The 20,138-nt window shown below is 48.3% G+C and overlaps 1 protein-coding gene across 4 annotated transcripts in view; it reads right to left on the minus strand.

Annotated features, from left to right (window-relative positions):
• Positions 1–19,831, minus strand: part of cskmt (citrate synthase lysine methyltransferase) — a 57,736-nt gene extending 37,905 nt beyond the window's left edge. Inside the window, exons 1-3 of one of the 4 annotated variants that reach the window (XM_059641525.1) lie at positions 19,314–19,831; positions 13,161–13,491; positions 11,633–11,724 (exon numbers count right to left, since the gene is read on the minus strand). The gene's annotated coding sequence lies outside the window, so the exon portion shown is untranslated. Of the gene's footprint in view, positions 1–11,632; positions 13,132–13,160; positions 15,701–19,313 lie in introns of those variants that run through there. The other 3 variants (XM_059641524.1, XM_059641526.1, XM_059641527.1) reach the window with 3 other exon arrangements.
• Between the last annotated feature and the right edge of the window lie 307 nt (positions 19,832–20,138).

The following is a 20,138-nucleotide window of genomic DNA, read 5'->3' on the forward strand; positions in this document are numbered from 1 at the left end:
ACACCCTCTCACACACACCCACACAGACACACCCCCACACACACCCCACACACAAACCCACACCCACCCACACACACACAGAACCATACCCACCCACAGCCCACACACATCCACTCACGCACACCCACCCACACACATAGCCACACGCACCCACCCACACACACACACACCCCACACACACACCCCACACACACACCCACCCACACACACACACACACACATACAATCATACCCACACACACAAACATACCCACACACCCACTCACAACCCACACACAAACACACCCCCACACACACACACCCCCACCCACACCCATACACACACACCCCCACGCACACACACCCACACACAGACACCCACACACAAACCGACATCCCACACACACACACACCCACACAGACATACCCACACACATACAAACACACACCCACACACACGCACACCCACACACACACACCTCAACACACCCCCACACCCACGCACACCCACCCACACACACACCCCACACACATCCACACACACACACACCCACCCACACACACACCCACCCCCCACACACGCACCCCCACACACCCCACACACACACCCACACGGACACCCACACACCCACACACACACACCCACACACCCACACAGACATACCGACACACATACAAACACACACCCACACACAGGCACACCCACACACACACCTCAGCACACCCCCACACCCACACACACACACCCCACACACATCCACACACACGCACACCCACCCACACACACATCCACCCCCCACACACACCTCACACACCTCCACACACACGCACACCCACCCACACACCCACCCCCCACACACACCCACCCCCCACACACCCCACACAATCCCCCACACACATCCACACCCATAGACACACCAACACACACCCACCCACACACACAATCATACCCACACACAGAAACATACCCACACACCCACACAGACACACCTCCACACACACACCCATACACACACCCCCACACACACCCTCCTCACACCCACACCCACCCACATACACACACACACCCCAACACACACACTCCCACTCACACCAAGAGACACCCACACTCACACACACACCCACACTCAAACCCACACCCACCCACCCACACACACACACACACACACACACACACACACACACACAGAACCAGACCCACTCACACATCCACACTCATGCGCACCCACCCACACACACACTCCCACACACCCACCCACACACACACCCACACACACAGCCACACCCACCCATACACCCACCCCCCACACCCACCCACACACACATACACATCCCCAAACACACACACCCCACACACACACCAACCTCACACACACACCAACACATATCCACACACACAAACCCACACACAATCATACCTACACACACCCACACACAAACAAACCCCCACCCACACCCATACACACACACCCACACACACAAGCCCACACCCACCCACACACACCCCCCGCACACACCCACCCACTCACGCAGCCACACCCACCCACACCCACACACACACCCACACACAGACACACCCCCCACACACCCCATACAAACACACACACCCACACACACACACCCCACACACACACCAACCCCACACACACACCTACCCCACACACACACCAACACACACCCACACACACAAACCCACCCACACACACACACACACACCCACACACACAAACCCACCCACACACACAAACATATCCACACACACCCCACACACACACCCTCACACACACCCACACACACAACCACACACACCCACACACCCTCACACACACCCACACACACACCCACACACACAACCACACACACCCACACACCCTCACACACACCCACACACACACAACCACACACACCCACACACGCCCACACAAACATCCACCCACACACACACACATCCACCCACCCACACACACACACACCCACACACATACACACCGAAACACACACACCCACACCCCCACACACACACCCACCCACCCCCACACACGCCCACACAAACACCCACCCACACACACACATCCCCACACTCACCCCCACACACACCCCCCCACACACACACACCCACACACACACACACACACACCCACCCATGCACGCACACACACACACCTCCCCACACACACACACTCAACCACACACACATCCACAAGCACCCACACCCCCACACGCACCCACACACAGAAACATACCCACCCACACACCCACACCCAAACATACCCACACATACACACACACACCCGCACACACACACTCCCCACACACCCACCCCAGACACATACACCCACCCCACACACACACATACCTCCCCCCACACACACCCACCCAACACACACAGACACATACCCACACCCACCCACACACACACAACCACCCCCACAAACACACACAACCCACACACACACCGTCACCTCCTTCCACACCCTTCCACATAACCCTCCCCTCCTCACCCTCCACCATCCATACAAACCCTCCCTCCTCCCACTCTCCACACACCCTCTCCCTCCTCCCACACAACCCTACCCTCCTCTCCCTGCACACACCTTCCCTCCCCTCGCTCCACACACTCCTCCCCCTACAGTAACCCTTCCCTCCCCCCACCCATCCCTCCTCCATGCTCCCTTCCCTTACCCCCACCTCACTCCCTTCCCCCCCAACACCCATTCCTCCACCACACTCCCTTAGCCCCCACTCCCATCCTTCCACCACACTCCCTTAACCCCCACACTCATCCCTCCTCTACACTCCCTTCACCCCACACCCATCTCTCCTCTACACTCCCTTACCCCCACACCCATCCCTCCTCTACATTCCCTTACCCCCACACCCATCCCTCCTCTACATTCCCTTCACCCCTACACCCATCCCTCCTCTACATTCCCTTTTTCACCCCCCACACCCATCCCTCCTCTACACTCCCTTCACCCCTACACCCATCCCTCCTCTACATTCCCTTCACCCCTACACCCATCCCTCCTCTACATTCCCTTTTTCACCCCCCACACCCATCCCTCCTCTACACTCCCTTCACCCCTACACCCATCCCTCCTCTACATTCCCTTCACCCCTACACCCATCCCTCCTCTACATTCCCTTTTTCACCCCCCACACCCATCCCTCCTCTACACTCCCTTCCCCCCCACACCCATCTCTCCTCTACACTCCCTTACCCCCACACCCATCCCTCCTCTACATTCCCTTACCCCCACACCCATCCCTCCTCTACATTCCCTTCACCCCTACACCCATCCCTCCTCTACATTCCCTTTTTCACCCCCCACACCCATCCCTCCTCTACACTCCCTTCACCCCTACACCCATCCCTCCTCTACATTCCCTTCACCCCTACACCCATCCCTCCTCTACATTCCCTTTTTCACCCCCCACACCCATCCCTCCTCTACACTCCCTTCACCCCTACACCCATCCCTCCTCTACATTCCCTTCACCCCTACACCCATCCCTCCTCTACATTCCCTTTTTCACCCCCCACACCCATCCCTCCTCTACACTCCCTTCCCCCCCACACCCATCCCTCCTCTACACTCCCTTCACCCCCACAGCCATCCCTCCTCTACATTCCCTTCACCCCCCACACCCATCCCTCCTCTACACTCCCGTCCCCCCCTCCAGACCCTACCACGACAATCAGAGACACACCCTCAAGTGCAGTAAGACTTTTAGGAGAAAATAGCAAACTCGCTAAGGGTGGGATTGTTCGTTCACTGGATGGAGAAGTGAAATGGCTCAAAAACGCCAGCTCTCCTGAATAACGTCAAACCCAGCTCAGTCTCCAAGGTATATGCCACAGGGTGTTCTGAAAGAGGGCTGTGAACGACCAGAGATTGTGGGTCATATTGGAATTAATGGCACAGGGAGGAAGGGAGGTGAGGCCCTACAAACAGAATTTAGGGAAGTTAGGTAAAAAGTTTAAAAGCAGGATCTCTAAGGTTGTTATCTCAGGATTACTCCCCATGCCACTTGTTAGTGAGGCCAGAAGTAGCGAGGTAGTACAGTTGAATTTGTGGCTAAAGAGCTGGTGTTGGAGGGAGGAAAACAGATATCTGGATGATTGGGATCCAGGGCAGGTAGGACTTGTACAAAAAGGGGCAGGCTGCATCTAAACTGGAGGGGCACTTTCTTTCTAGGGTTTAAACTGGTGTGGCAGGGAACTGGAGCAGGAGGTCAGCACATGAGAAGGTCGAGGTTAATAAGATGAAGAACAAGGCAGGACCATAAAATGTGTATTGAGTAAGCTGAGAGGGAGAAAGAATAAAAAGTGCTGATGGACAGAATAGAGTGTACAGCCAAAATTAGAATTCTTTCTACAAATGTAAAGAACAAATTAAACAAGGCGCAGGCACAGATTCAAATTAGAAGCTGTGCGACCGTGGCCATTAAGGAAACATGACTGCAGGACGTTCAGGAGTGGGAACTGAACACACTAGGTTGTAATATTTACAGGATGGATAAAGAAGACAGCAGAGGGGATGGAGTAACATTACTGATTAGAAACAGAGTCACATCTCTGCAGGAGCATGTAATGAGGGGAAAGCACCCAGTGGAGACCCTGCAGGTGGAATTGAGGAATTAAAAAGGAACTAAAAGCACAATAGCACATGAGCAGCCTCTCGAAGCATGTCATGCTTATGGAGGTTAATTTGCAAACCACAAAGATTGGTGGGAGGCAACAGGTAATGTTGAGGAAACAGAGAGGCTGCAGAAGGACTTGCCAAGCAAGTGGACAAAGAAGTGGCAAATGGAATACAATGAGGGAAAGTGTGAGGTTATACACTTTGATAGAAAGAATAGAGGCATAAACTATCTTCTAAATGGAGATAGGCTTTATTTGAAGCAGAACGGGACTTGGGAGTCCCAGTGCACATTCTCTTCTGGTTAACATGTAGATTTAGTAGGAAGTTTGGAAGGCAAATGCAATGTGACCATTCATTTTTAGAGGGTTAGAGTACAAGAGAGATGTATTGCAGAGGTTGTATGAGGCTGTGGCCAGACTTTGTAGTATTGACAGCAGTTTCGGGTCCTATATCTAAGGGGAAGGATGGGCTGGCATCGGAGGGGTTGGCAAGAGGAAGTTTATGAGAATGATCCCGGGGTTGAAAGACTTGTTGTATTAGGAGTCTGGTGTGGAGAAGATATTTCCACTAATAGGAGAGATTGGGACTTGAGGGCACAGCCTCAGAATGAAGGGATGACATTTAGAACTGAAATGAGGAGAAATTTCTTCAGCCAGGTGGTCAATCTGTGGCCAAGTCAGAGATAGATGGGTTCTTGAACAGTAAAGGGGATCAGGGCGCAGGGAGAAGGCAGGAGAATGGGGTTGAGAAACATATCAGCCACGATAGAATGGTGCAGCAGACTTAATGGGCTAATTGGCCTAATTCCTCTCCAATATTCTAAGACTTTATGGTCAAAGTAACTATGACTGTTAGTTTCAAATAACAGCCTCACCTTGATCAGCAGCTGGGTACAGGAACTGGAGAGCCCAGAGGGAAAATTCAGAAGGGACGATACGACAGAAGGGCTCCTGCTTGTTAAGTAGTGGTCAGGTCATTCTTATATTTCTTACCTTCAATTTCTAGGAACGATTTCATACCCATAAGGTTTTACAGTAGTGGGATTTAAGCGAGTGGCAAGGGAAATCTAGTTAGCTACAAAATCATAGAAATTTATTTTTATTTGAACAGATTTTAAAATGTAATTTTTAAAAATTTAATCAAGCATCCACTCCCTCCAGCACCGACCCTCAGCAGCAGCAGTGTGTACTATCTACAAGATGCACTGCAGAAATTCACCAAAGATCCTCAGGCAGCATCTTCCAAATCCATGACCACTTCCATCTAGAAGGACAAGAGCAGTAGATACATGGGAACACCACCACCTTCAGATTCCCTTCCGATCCTCTCACCATCCTGACTTGGAAATAGATCACCGTTACTGCAGTGTCACTGGGTCAAAACCCTGAAATTCCCTCCCTAATGGCATTGTGGGACAACCCAAAGCATGTGGACTGCAGCAGTTCAAGAGGCAGTTCACCCCCACCTTGTCAATGGCAAATACGGATGAGGCAGTAAATGCTGGGCCCAGCCAGTGATTTCAACATCCCACAAAAATGAGTAAAAAGTTGCTAGAGGGTAAATGTCAGGGAGTAGGGTAGTCTGCTTCTCCTGCAGACTGTGGGAATCAGAGACAATTTGCACTCTCTGACTACTTCTGCAAAGTCAGAAGTCACACAACACCAGTTATAATCCAACATGTTTATTTGAAATCACAAACTTTCAGAGCATAGTCTCTCCACTTCATGAATAAATCTTTAGGAAGTGTGTCCAATTGTAACTCGTGTCAGGCTGCACAGATCTCTTGGAGTGACAGACAATAGACAATAGGTGCAGGAGTAGGCCATTCGGCCCTTCGAGCAAGGGTACATGGCACAGCTGGGTACATTAATTGCATGCAGGAGGCAGAATCTACAAGATAGAAGCCTGCTCCACCATTCATCACAACCATCGCTGATCGTCCCAATTCAACAGCCTAATCCCACTTTGCTCCCATAACCTTTGATCCTGTTTGCCCCAAGTGCAATATCTAGTCACCTCTTGAACACATTCAATGCTTTGGCATCACCTACTTCCTGTGGTAAGGAATTCCACAGGCTCTTTGTGTGAAGAAATGTCTCCTCATCTCTGTCCTAAATAGTCAACCCCGAATTCATCAGACTGTGGTCTGTCATAGACAGGAGTTTTAGAGATACAGTCACGCCCAAGACTCAGGGAGAAAGATGGGTGACTGCTAGATGGAGCCGGCAGACAGTGCAGGAATCCCCTGTAGCTAAACCCACTTTAACAAGTCTACCGTATTCCATACTGTTGGGGGGACATTGCCTATTAGGGTAGGGAAACAGCAGCTGCCAGAGCAGTACCACTACAGCTGGGTCTTATACAGCACAGATGGTGGGGTATTTGATAGGAGTATCCAGAACAGACCCTTAGGAAATAGATAATGAAATGTGAGGCTGGATGAACACAGCAGGCCAAGCAGCATCTCAGGAGCACAAAAGCTGACGTTTCGGGCCTAGACCCTTCATCAGAGAGGGGGATGGGGAGAGGGAACTGGAATAAATAGGGAGAGAGGGGGAGGTGGACCGAAGATGGAGAGTAAAGAAGATAGGTGGAGAGAGTATAGGTGGGGAGGTAGGGAGGGGATAGGTCAGTCCAGGGAAGACGGACAGGTCAAGGAGGTGGGATGAGGTTAGTAGGTAGCGGGGGGTGCGGCTTGGGGTGGGAGGAAGGGATGGGTGAGAGGAAGAACCGGTTAGGGAGGCAGAGACAGGTTGGACTGGTTTTGGGATGCAGTGGGTGGGGGGGAAGAGCTGGGCTGGTTGTGTGGTGCAGTGGGGGGAGGGGACGAACTGGGCTGGTTTGGGGATGCAGTTGGGGAAAGGGAGATTTTGAAACTGGTGAAGTCCACATTGATACCATTGAGCTGCAGGGTTCCCAGGCGGAATATGAGTTGCTGTTCCTGCAAACTTCGGGTGGCATCATTGTGGCAGTGCAGGAGGCCCATGATGGACACGTCATCTAGAGAATGGGAGGGGGAGTGGAAATGGTTTGCGACTGGGAGGTGCAGTAGTTTGTTGTGAACTGAGCAGAGGTGTTCTGCAAAGCGGTCTCCAAGCCTCCTGCAGTGCCACAATGATGCCACCCGAAGGTTGCAGGAACAGCAACTCATATTCCGCTTGGGAACCCTGCAGCCATATGGTATCAATGTGGACTTCACCAGTTTCAAAATCTCCCCTTCCCCAACTGCACCACCCAACCAGCCCAGCTCTTCCCCCCCACCCACTGCATCCCAAACCCAGTCCAACCCGTCTCTGCCTCCCTAACCTGTTCTTCCTCTCACCCATCCCTTCCTCCCACCCCAAGCCGCACCCCCATCTACCTACTAACCTCATCCCACGTCCTTGACCTGTCCGTCTTCCCTGGACTGACCTATCCCCTCCCTACCTCCCCACCTATACTCTCTCCACCTATCTTCTTTTCTCTCCATCTTCGGTCTGCCTCCCCCTCTCTCCCTATTTATTCCAGTTCCCTCCCCCCATACCCCTCTCTGATGAAGGGTCTAGGCCCGAAACGTCAGCTTTTGTGCTCCTGAGATGCTGCTTGGCCTGCTGTGTTCATCCAGCCTCACATTTTATTATCTTGGAATTCTCCAGCATCTGCAGTTCCCATTATCTCTTAGGAAATAGATGACAGGTTTAGACCGAGGATATTGATTGGTGCAGGTTTAGAGGCCAAAGGGCCTGTTCCTGTGCTGTAATTTTCTTTGTTCTTTGTTTTAAACTCTTTCTTGACCACCCTGTCTGTGATGCAAATTTCAAAGAATTATGTACGTAACCCCCTAGGTCACTCTGTTCGACAACACTACCCAAGGTCCTACTTTTTGTGAGGTCACGAGCATGACAATGAGGGAGTGAAGATTGTAGTTGAATTCGAGTGAGAGATTGAATGTGTGAGAGAGGTGTGTCCGAGATTGAGATTGAGAGATGGTGAGTTTGTAATGTTCTACAAGTGTGTTGTGTTTGTGTAGCAGCATGTGTGCCTGTGACTGGAAGTTTGCCAATGCATGAGAGTGTGGCGAGAGACCGAGCATGTTTCAGCGTGAGAGATTGTCGATGTGTGACAGCGTAACTGTGCGTGAAGGAGGAACTTCAAGGGAATATTAATATCTTCAGTGAGAGAGAACATCAGACCTAAAGACTTCCTGAACTGCAAGACTTCCTCATGTTCCAAATACAATCTCCTAGCAGTAACTGAAAACGTCACAGTCCTCTGTAAAATTTAGGAAACTGAAGACAGACAGAAGGCTTGAAGAATATAAAACTATGAAAGAACTTAAACAAGAAGGTTAGGTCGACTAAAATGGGCCATGAAATGTTCATGGCAAACACGATTAAGGAAAATCCCAAGGCCTTTTCTTGAATATAAGGAGTAAGGGGGTAGCTAGGGAAAGGGTAGGTCCACTCGAGGACAAAGGAGGGAATTTATACATGGAGTCAGAGGCAGTGGATGAGATCCTTAATGAATACTTTGCAGCAGTATTCACAAAGGAGAAGGACACAGTGGACGGTGAGTCTGTAGAGCAGTAAACTGATATTCTAAGACATATCAGTATAAAGGAGCTGGTGTCGGGTGTTTTGAAAAGTTTTGAGGTAGGCAAATCCCCACAATCCTGACGGAAGCTGGTGAGGAATTTGCTGGGACCTTGTCTGAAATCTTTGTATCATCTTTAAACACAGGAGAAATCCCAGAGGGCTAGAGAATAACTAATGTTAATCATTTGTTTAAGAAGGGCAACAGGGATATTTCAAGCCAGTGAGCCTTACAACAGTGGTAGGGAAATTATTGGGAAAGATTCTTGAGGACAGGATTTACTCATTTGGAAAGCTATGGATTTATTAGTGACAGGCAGCGTGGTTTTGTGTGGGGGGTGGGGTTGGGGGAAGGGTCTTGTCTCTGAAACATGATTGAGTTTTTTGAGTAAGTGACAAAGATGAATAAGAGCAGGTCGGTGGAAGTTTTCTACATGGACTTTAGCAAGGCTTTGATCCTCGAGGCAGGCTGAAGGTAAGGTCATAAGGGACCCACAGTGAGCTGGTAAGGTGGAAATAGAACTGGCTTTGTCATAGAAGACTGATTAGAGGTGGAAGGGTGCTTTCCTGACTGGGCATCTGTGGGCAGCGGTGTTCCATAGGGATCAGTGCTGGGATCCCTGTTGTTTGTAATGCTTGTATTTAAATAAGTGATTTCTAAGAGAACACAGGTGGTCCGCTTAAGTTAGCTTGCAGATGACACAAAGATTGGGGGGAGCTGTGGACAATGAGGAGTATTGCTAGACATTCAGATAGGCTGGAACTTGCATGGAGAAATAGCAGATGGAGTTCAATCCAGGTGATGCATTTTGGAATGTCTAATACAGGAGGGAAGTATACAGTAAAAGGCAGAATCTTAGAAGAATTAACATTGAGGGATCTAGAACTACAGGTCCACAGTTCCATGAAAGCAACAACACAAGTGGATAAGGTGGTCAAGAGGCATATAGCATGTTTGTCTTCATTGGTCAGGACACAGAGTATAGAAATTGCAAAGTCATGTAACAGCTGTACAGAGCTTTAGTTAGGCCACAATTTTGGAATACTGTAATGCTCTGGTCACCACACTATCAAAATGGTGTGAAAGTTATGGCAAGTTGTCTGGTTAGGAGGGTATTGGCTATCAGAAGATTGGACAAACTTGGTTGTTTCAACTTGAATGTCTAAGGATGAGGGGTGACCCGACAGGAGTTTACAAATTTTTGTGTGTGTGTCTGTGTGGTGATCACATTATGATATTATTGCTGGACTTTTTAATCCTGAAACCCAGGTAATGTTCTGGGGACACAAGATTGAATCCCACCATGGCAGATGGTGGAATGTGTCTGGAATTAAGAACCTAACGATGACCATGGATCCACTGTGGGAAAAGTCCATCTGGTTCACTAATGTCCTTTCGGGAAGGAAACTGCCATTCGTAATTGATCTGCCCTACATGTGACTCCAGACCCTCAGCAATGTGGTTGACCCCTAGCTGACCTCTGGGCAGTTAGGAATGGACAATAAATGCTGGCCTAACTAGTGAAGCCCTCATTTCCTGAATTAATAAAAAACATGCAAAGTCATGAGTAGATGAAATAGTGGAATCTTTTTCCCAGAATAGAACTTTCAATTACTCACGGACATTGGTTAAAGGTAAAAGTCAGTAAGTTTAAAGATGCGAGAGGAAACCTTTTTTTTAAATGCAGAGGGTGGCAAATACCTGGAATATGATGCTAGAGGCAGGTACAATAGCAACATTTAATAAACACCTTGACAAATAAATGAACAGGCAGAGAATTAAGTGATATGGACCACATAGCGACAGAATTGTTTATTTTAGAAAGGCACCATGTGTGGCACAATCTTGGTGAGGCAAAAAGTATATTCTTGTGCTGCACTGTTAACGGAGAAATTAATGGAACTGAAGAGTGACAAATCCCCAGGACCTGATGGTTTCCATCCACTAATATAATAGATGGCAAGACAATATCCTAATCATAATCTTTCAGAGCTTCCTGGATTCAGGAGCTGTCGCTCTGAACTGGAAATTTGCTCATGTCACTCCGCTCTCAGGGAATTACTGATCAGTTAGCTTGACGTATCTGGTGGAGAAATTGTTGGAATTTCCAATCAAGGATAGGGTAGGATCACCTCAAACATTTCAGTTAATCAGGGAAAATCACAGAATCCTTATATTGTGGAAATAGGCTGTTCAGCCCAACAAGTCCCCTCTGAAGATCATCCCACCCAGACCCATCTCCCTACCCTTTCCTTGTAAGCCCATATCTACCATGGCTAACCCACCTAGCATACACATCCCCGAACATTATGGACAATTTAGCATGGCCAATCCACTTAACTTGCACACATTTGGACCGAGGGGGGAAACCGGAGCACCCAGAGGAAACCCACACAGATACAGGAAGAACGAGCAAGCTCCACACAGACAGTCACCTGAGGGTGGAATTGAACTCAGGGTCTACTGCTGAGACTGCAGCGCCAACCACTGACCCATGAAGGGTAGGTCCTCTTTGACAAACTTCGATCTTTTTGAAGAGGCAACAAAAGTAAGTTTTGAAGAGGTGGAAAGTTAAGTCAATGTATGTTGTTTATATGGACTTCCAGAGTGCTTTTGATGTCATAGAATCCCACAATGCAGAGAGTAGGCCATTCAGCCCACTGAGTCTGCACCAATCCTCCAAAGAACATCCCATCCAGAACCAGACACCCCACCATCCCTGTAATCTTGCATTACAATAACTAATCCCCCTAACCTTGGCATCCGAGGACACTACGGAGCAATTTCCCATGGCCAATCCACCCTTAATGCACATCTTTGAAATGTGGGGAAAAATCAGAGCACCCAGACGAAACCCACACAGCCACGAGGAGAATGTACAAACTCCAGAGCTTCCCAAGGCTAGAGTCGAACCTGGGTATCTGGCGCTGTGAAGCAGCAGTGCCAACCACTGAGAGCCACCGTGCTGTCCTTAAGTTCAGTGTAAGAGACTATTAGCTAAGGTGGAAGCCCACTGAATTGAGGGCAAATTACTGACATGGATGGGAAATTGGTAATGTGGCAGGAAACAGATAGTTGGAAGAATGGGTAAGTTAGCAGGGTGTGATTAGTGGTGTCCCGCGGAAATCTGTGTTGACACTTCCATTAATCACAATACTCATTAACTTGGACAGTGGCATAAAAAGACAGATATCCACATTTGCTGATGGGGCAGCATTGCAGTGGTCAATGACAGCATAACATTACAACAGGAGACTGACAGATCAGGTGAATGGACGAAGCTGTGGAAGATGGATTTTAATGTAACTGTTAGGTTTCAGATCATAAAAGGATAGATCAGGGTTTTCTTTTAAAGAAGGCACAAAGTTAAACACGGTGGCTATCCAATGAGATTGGTGGGTTCAGGTGTACAGCTCTTTAAAATGTCACAAAGAGGCTGCAGGAAGTAATGAAAGGAGGTGAATGGAAAGCTAGCCTTCGTATCTGAAGGGCTGGAATATAGCGGCGCAGATGTTATGCTGCAATTATACAAAACCCTAATTAGACACCACTTAGGATACGGTGTGCAGATTCGAGCACCACACTTTAGGAAGGGATGGAGGCAGGGAGTTCAACACAGATTTATAAGAATAGTACCTGGACTTCAGGGGTAAGGTTATGAGGACAGATTAAACAAATTAGGCCTTTATTCTCCAGAATTTAGAAGGTTAAGGGGTAATCGAATTGAAGTGTTCAGGATACTAACAGGGAAAAGCAGGATAGATAAACTATTTCCACTGGTGAGGATTCTAGAACTAGGGTCACAGTCTAAAGAGTCAGGGGCAGGCCAGTCAGGAGTGATATTAGAAAGCAGAGTGGTGGAAGTTTGGAACTCTTCCACAAATGGCAGTCAATGCTAATTCAATTGTTAAATTTAAATCTGAGATAGACAAATTTTTATTAAGGAAGGGTATCAAAGGATACAGATCCAAGTCAGGCATAGCGAGTTAGGCCACAGATCAGCCATGATCTTCCTGGATGGTGGAGCAGGCTCAAGGGGCTGAACGGACCATTTCTGTTCTTTTGTTCCCTGCAGCACTTTGCTCCCGGTCTCTGTCTGTCCCTCACACAGAGTTTCTGGCCTCTCTCTTTGTTGCAGCGAGGAAGAATTCCCTGGTGGATCATTTCATTTCAATGTCCTGTTGCCTTGCTTTAATTTCACTGTACACTAGTGGAACATTGGTGAGGTGGTGGCTGAGTCGCAGCGTGACATGTTTACATAGGCAGTTTACGTGATAAAGATGGAGTTGGGAACCTTTAATGGTAAAGTAGAAAAGGATATTTTAAAATCAATTGTGTGTCTTAAGATCACAGGATTATAGCAAAGAATAAAAGATGAACACAGCCTAGATCAAAATAAAATCAGCAAATACCTGTTCCATGTTACCTCATGTATGGCAGAACTACCCAGTCACGCTGGGAGCAGTGGTTGACTTGTTGAGCCCAGTGTCACATCCCATAGTGGTACTGGTCCACTAGTCTGCAACAATCAACCAGCCAAACTGCTTAAGCAAATGCTATAAGCTACGTAACTGCTGCCAGTTTATCTTTCAGAATCCACAGTCAATGGTATGTAATATCAGACAGACATAAGAGCACAGAAAAATACCTTTTGGTCTGATTCGTCCATGCCGATCAGATATCCTAGATCTAAGTCCAGTCCCGTTTGCCAGCATTTGGCCCATACCTCTCTAAAACCCTTCCTGTTTATGTGGCCATCCAGATGCCTTTTAAAATGCTGTAACTGTACCAGCCTCCACTGCTTCCTCTGGCAGCTCGTTCCACATGTGCACCACCCTCTGTGTGAAAAGGTTGCCCCTCAGGTCCCTTTTAAATCTTTCTCCTCTCACCTTAAATCTATGCCCCTCTAGTTTTGGACTCCCCTCACCCTGGAGAAAAGACCCTATCCACGCCCCTCATGATTTTATAAATCTCTAAGGTCACCCCTCAGCTCCGATGCTCCAGGGAAAATAGCCCCAACCTATTCAGCCTCTCCCTGTAGCTCCAACCCTCCAGTCCTGGCATCATCTTCATAAATCTTTTCGGAACTTTTTCAAGTGTCACAACACCCTTCCCACAGCAGGGGGACCAGAACTGCACACAGTTTTCCAAAAGTGGCCTAACCAATGTCCTGTACAGCCCCACCATGACCTCCCAACTCCTATCCTCAATGCAAGCGTACCAAACACCTCCTTCATTATCCTATTTACCTGCGGTTCCACTTTCAAGAAACTGTGAACCTGCACTCCAGGCTCTCCTGGTTGAGCAACACTCCCCAGGATCTTACCATTAAGTGTATAAGTCCTGCCTTGATTTGCCTTTCCAAAATGCAGCACCTCACATTTATCTAAATTAAACTTGATCAGCCACTTCTCGGCCCATCCCAATCAAGATTCCATTGTACTCTGAGGTAACCATCTTCACTGACCACTACACCTCCAACTTTGGTGTCATCTGCAAACTCACTAACCATACCTCCAATGTTCACATCCATATCATTTATACAAATGATGAAAAGCAGTGGACCCAGCACCGATCCCTGTGGCACATCGCTGGTCACAGGCTTCCAGTTTAAAAAGCAACCTTCCACTACCATCCTCCGTCTTCTACCTACGAGCCAGTTCTGTATCCAAATAGCTAGTTCTCCCTGTATTCCATGTGATCTAACCTTGCTAACCAGTCTACCATGAGGAACCCTGTCGAATGCATTACTAAAGTCTATATAGATCATGTCCGCTGCTCAGTCCTCATCAATCCTCTTCGTTACTTCTTCAGAAAACCCAAACAAGTTTGTGAGACATGACTGCCTTTCCAAATAAATATAAATGGTGTCCCTCAGGATTCCCTCCACCAATTTCTTCCACCACTGATGTCAGGATCACCAGATAATAGCTCCCTGGCTTTTCCTTACCACCTTTCTTAAATAGCGACACCATGTTAGCCAATATCCAAGTCTTCCAGTTCTCACCTGTGGCTATCAATGATACAAATACCTCAGCAAGGGGCCCAGCAATCACTTCCCTCACTTCCCACAGAGTTCTACGCTACACCTGTTCCTCGGGATTTATTCACCTTTATGTGTTTTAACACGTCCAGCACCTCCTCCATAATATGGACATTTTTCAAGATGTTGCTATTTATTCCCCACAATCTATCTTTTATCTCCTTCTCCACAGTAAACACAGATGCATAATTCTCGTTTAGTATCTCTTCCATCTCCTGCAGTTCCACACATCCTGCAGATCTATAAGGGGCCCTATTCTCTCCCCAGTTATCCTTTTGTCCTTAATGTATTTATAAAATCCCTTTGGATTCTCCTTAACCCTATTTGCCAGTGCTCTTATGTCCCCTTGTTGCCCTCCCAATTTACCTAAGTATACTCCCGCACATCCCAGATGTCCAAGTTCTTTAAGGACCGCAACTTTCCCCCCACGGTGATCGAGAACGCCCTTGACCGCGTCTCCCGCATTTCCCGCGACACATCCCTCACACCCCGCCCCCGCCACAACCGCCCCAAGAGGATCCCCCTCGTTCTCACACACCACCCTACCAACCTCCGGATACAACGCATTATCCTCCGACACTTCCGCCATTTACAATCCGACCCCACCACCCAAGACATTTTTCCATCCCCTCCCCTGTCTGCTTTCCGGAGAGACCACTCTCTCCGTGACTCCCTTGTTCGCTCCACACTGCCCTCCAACCCCACCACACCCGGCACCTTCCCCTGCAACCGCAGGAAATGCTACACTTGTCCCCACACCTCCTCCCTCACCCCCATCCCAGGCCCCAAGATGACATTCCACATCAAGCAGAGGTTCACCTGCACATCTGCCAATGTGGTATACTGCATCCACTGTACCCGGTGCGGCTTCCTCTACATTGGGGAAACCAAGCGGAGGCTTGGGGACCGCTTTGCAGAACACCTCCGCTCAGTTCGCAAAAAACAACTGCACCTCCCAGTCGCAAACCATTTCCACTCCCCCTCCCATTCTCTTGATGACATGTCCATCATGGGCCTCCTGCACTGCCACAATGATGCCACCCGAAGGTTGCAGGAACAGCAACTCATATTCCGCCTGGGAACCCTGCAGCCATATGGTATCAATGTGGACTTCACCAGTTTCAAAATCTCCCTTTCCCCTACTGCATCCCTAAACCAGCCCAGTTCGTCCCCTCCCCCCACTGCACCACACAACCAGCCCAGCTCTTCCCCCCCACCCACTGCATCCCAAAACCAGTCCAACCTGTCTCTGCCTCCCTAACCGGTTCTTCCTCTCACCCATCCCTTCCTCCCACCCCAAGCCGCACCCCCCGCTACCTACTAACCTCATCCCACCTCCTTGACCTGTCCGTCTTCCCTGGACTGACCTATCCCCTCCCTACCTCCCCACCTACACTCTCTCCACCTATCTTCTTTACTCTCCATCTTCGGTCCGCCTCCCCCTCTCTCCCTATTTATTCCAGTTCCCTCCCCCCATCCCCCTCTCTGATGAAGGGTCTAGGCCCGAAACGTCAGCTTTTGTGCTCCTGAGATGCTGCTTGGCCTGCTGTGTTCGTCCAGCCTCACATTTTATTATCTTGAAATCTCCAGCATCTGCAGTTCCCATTACCTCTTATACTCCTCCTGCCTAGTTTAGTTTACTGCCTACTCCTACTCCTACTTTAAGGAATAAAAGAATGACGAAAGTAAGATTAGGCCCAATCAAGGATAGTAGTGGGAAGTTGTGTGTGGAGTCAGAGGAGATAGGGGAAGCGCTAAATGAATATTTTTCAACAGTATTCACTCTAGAAAATGACAATGTTGTCGAGGAGAATACTGAGATACAGGCTACTAGACTAGGTGGGATTGATGTTCGCACGGAAGAGGTATTAGAAATCCTTCAGAGTGTGAAGATAGATAAGTCCCCTGGGCCGGATGGGATTTATCCTAGGATCCTCTGGGAAGCCAGGGAGGAGATTGCCGAGCCTTTGGCATTGATCTTTAACTCGTCATTGTCTACAGGAATAGTGCCAGATGACTGGAGGATAGCAAATGTGGTTCCCCTGTTCAAGAAGGGGAGTAGAGACAACCCTGGTAATTATAGACCAGTGAGCCTTACCTCAGTTGTTGGTAAAGTGTTGGAAAAGGTTACAAGGGATAGGATTTATAATCATCCAGAAAAGAATAAATTGATTAGGGATAGTCAGCACGGTTTTGTGAAGGGAAGGTCGTGCCTCACAAACTTTATTGAGTTCTTTGAGAAGGTGACCAAACAGGTAGATGAGGGTAAACCGGTTGATGTGGTGTATATGGATTTCAGCAAGGCGTTCGATAAGGTTCCCCACAGTAGGCTATTGTACAAAATGCAGAGGAATGGGATTGTGGGAGATATAGCAGTTTGGATCGGAAATTGGCTTGCTGAAAGAAGACAGAGGGTGGTAGTTGATGGGAAATATTCATCCTGGAGACCAGTTACTAGTGGTGTACCGCAAGGGTCGGTGCTGGGTCCACTGCTGTTTGTCATTTTTATAAATGACCTGGATGAGGGCATAGAAGGATGGGTTAGTAAATTTGCAGACGACACTAAGGTCGGTAGAGTTGTGGATAGTGACGAAGGATGTTGTAGGTTACAGAGAGACATAGATAAGCTGCAGAGCTGGGCTGAGAGGTGGCAAATGGAGATTAATGCAGAAAAGTGTGAGGTGATGCACTTTGGTAGGAGTAACCAGAAGGCAAAGTACTGGGCTAATGGTAAGATTCTTGGTAGTGTAGATGAGCAGAGAGATCTCGGTGTCCATGTACACAGATCCTTGAAAGTTTCCACCCAGGTTGACAGGGCTGTTAAGAAGGCATACAGTGTCTTGGCTTTTATTAATAGAGGGATCGAGTTCCGGAACCAAGAGGTTATGCTGCAGCTGTACAAAACTCTGGTGCGGCCGCACTTGGAATATTGCGTACAGTTCTGGTCACTGCATTATAAGGAGGATGTGGAAGCTTTGGAAAGGGTGCAGAGGAGATTGACTTGGATGTTGCCTGGTATGGAGGGAAGGTCTTAAGAGGAAAGGCTGAGGGACTTGAGGCTGTTTTCGTTAGAGAGAAGGTTGAGAGGTGACTTAATTGAAACATATAAAATAATCAGAGGGTTAGATAGGGTGGATAGGGAGAGCCTTTTTCCTAGGGTGGCGACGGTGAGCACGAGGGGGCATAGCTTTGAGTTGAGGGGTGAAAGATATAGGACAGATGTCAGAGGTAGTTTCTTTACTCAGAGAGTAGTAAGGGAATGGAATGCTTTGCCTGCAACGGTAGTAGATTTGCCAACTTTAGGTACATTTAAGTCGTCATTGGATAAGCATATGGACGTACATGGAATAGTGTAGGTTAGATGGGCTTCAGATCGGTATGACAGGTTGGCACAACATCGAGGGCCGCAGGGCCTGTACTGTGCTGTAATGTTCTATGTTCTAATGCTCCATACTCTGCGAAGGACTCAATCAATCTCTGCTATCTACACCTGACATGTGCTTCCTTTTTTGTAACTCAACTATCAGGAAACACTGCATTCATTTTAACCACCACCTCTATTTAGAGTCTGCGCTGAACTTTAACAAATTCAAATACATGACCCAGAAATTCAGAGGGTCAGCTGAACACAACAAACCAGCTGGGTTTTGTTGCCGCACTTCCATGAATCAGATCTGCCATTTCAGAGATTCATTTCCGGGCAAGTTTCAAACTGGCTGAGGCTTAATCAACATCTGCTCCAATGCATAACATCATTCCCAAGGTACCAGCCCCCTCCTATGGCTCTCAGAGAAAACACACAAAGACACTGACACCCCTCCAATCTGTAGCCCATCCCCAACACAATAAACTCACAAAACAGCACCAACATTTAGTTCACAAACAAAATGACACTTCTGTCACAACCAAACATATTCACCGCTCAAACACAAAACGTACAAGCTATTCCACAGATGAATACAGCTCCAAAAACACAAAAAGCTCGATACCATCCAGGACAAAGTAGTCCCTGCTTGATTGCACAAACATCCCACTCCCTTCACCACCAATTCCTCAGTAGCAGCAGTGTGTACCTTCTACAAGATGCACCGCAAAACTTCACTCTGGCATCTTAAACAGCACCTTCCAAATCTCTGATCGCTACTTTATAGAATGATAAGAGCAACAGGTATGTGAGAACACCACTCCCTACAAATTCCTCTCCAAGCCACTCACCATCCTGGTTTGGAAATATTTTGCCATTCCTTCAGTGTCACTGGGTCAAAATCCTGGAATTCCCTCCCTAAGGGTCATTGTGGGTCAACCTACATGGACTGCAGCAGTTTAAGGCAGCTCACCCCCACATTCTCAAGGGGTAACTTGCAGTCAGTAATATACACTGGCCCAGTCTGCAAAACCCACATCCCATGGAGAATTTAAAGGACAGTCCCAGCGTTTCTGTCCATTGTTTTCATGCTGGCTACAATAGCAACTCCTGCCCCATTTAATGTTCCCACCTATTTTTTCCCATTTCCCAATCAAATAAAAACATTGAAGAATCATACCTCAGCTCACAAACCGCACCCCCCTTCAAATTCCACCCTCACCGCCATCACAAATCCCTCCCCACTCCACATAGAAACTGCTCCCACAAACTCTGTCCCCACACGCTAATACCCCCAACCTCACTCTCAAACTCCTCCCTCACACAAACACCCCAGTCATACACCATGCCCCCAAACCCCCCCACAAGCCCAACCCGCACTCCACACAAAGAACCATCAGCTTCCTTACCTACAGGAGGATACTCACCATACGGTACATGCACAGCCAGCTCTAAGAAAGATCAAATACAGTCCAGGTTAGTTGCATATTCAATCTGCCCTGGATGGGATGAGTTGATCAGAGCTGACGTTCGT

Source organism: Stegostoma tigrinum, chromosome 42 (genome assembly GCF_030684315.1).
Source record: "Stegostoma tigrinum isolate sSteTig4 chromosome 42, sSteTig4.hap1, whole genome shotgun sequence".
NCBI classification, from domain to species: domain Eukaryota; kingdom Metazoa; phylum Chordata; class Chondrichthyes; order Orectolobiformes; family Stegostomatidae; genus Stegostoma; species Stegostoma tigrinum.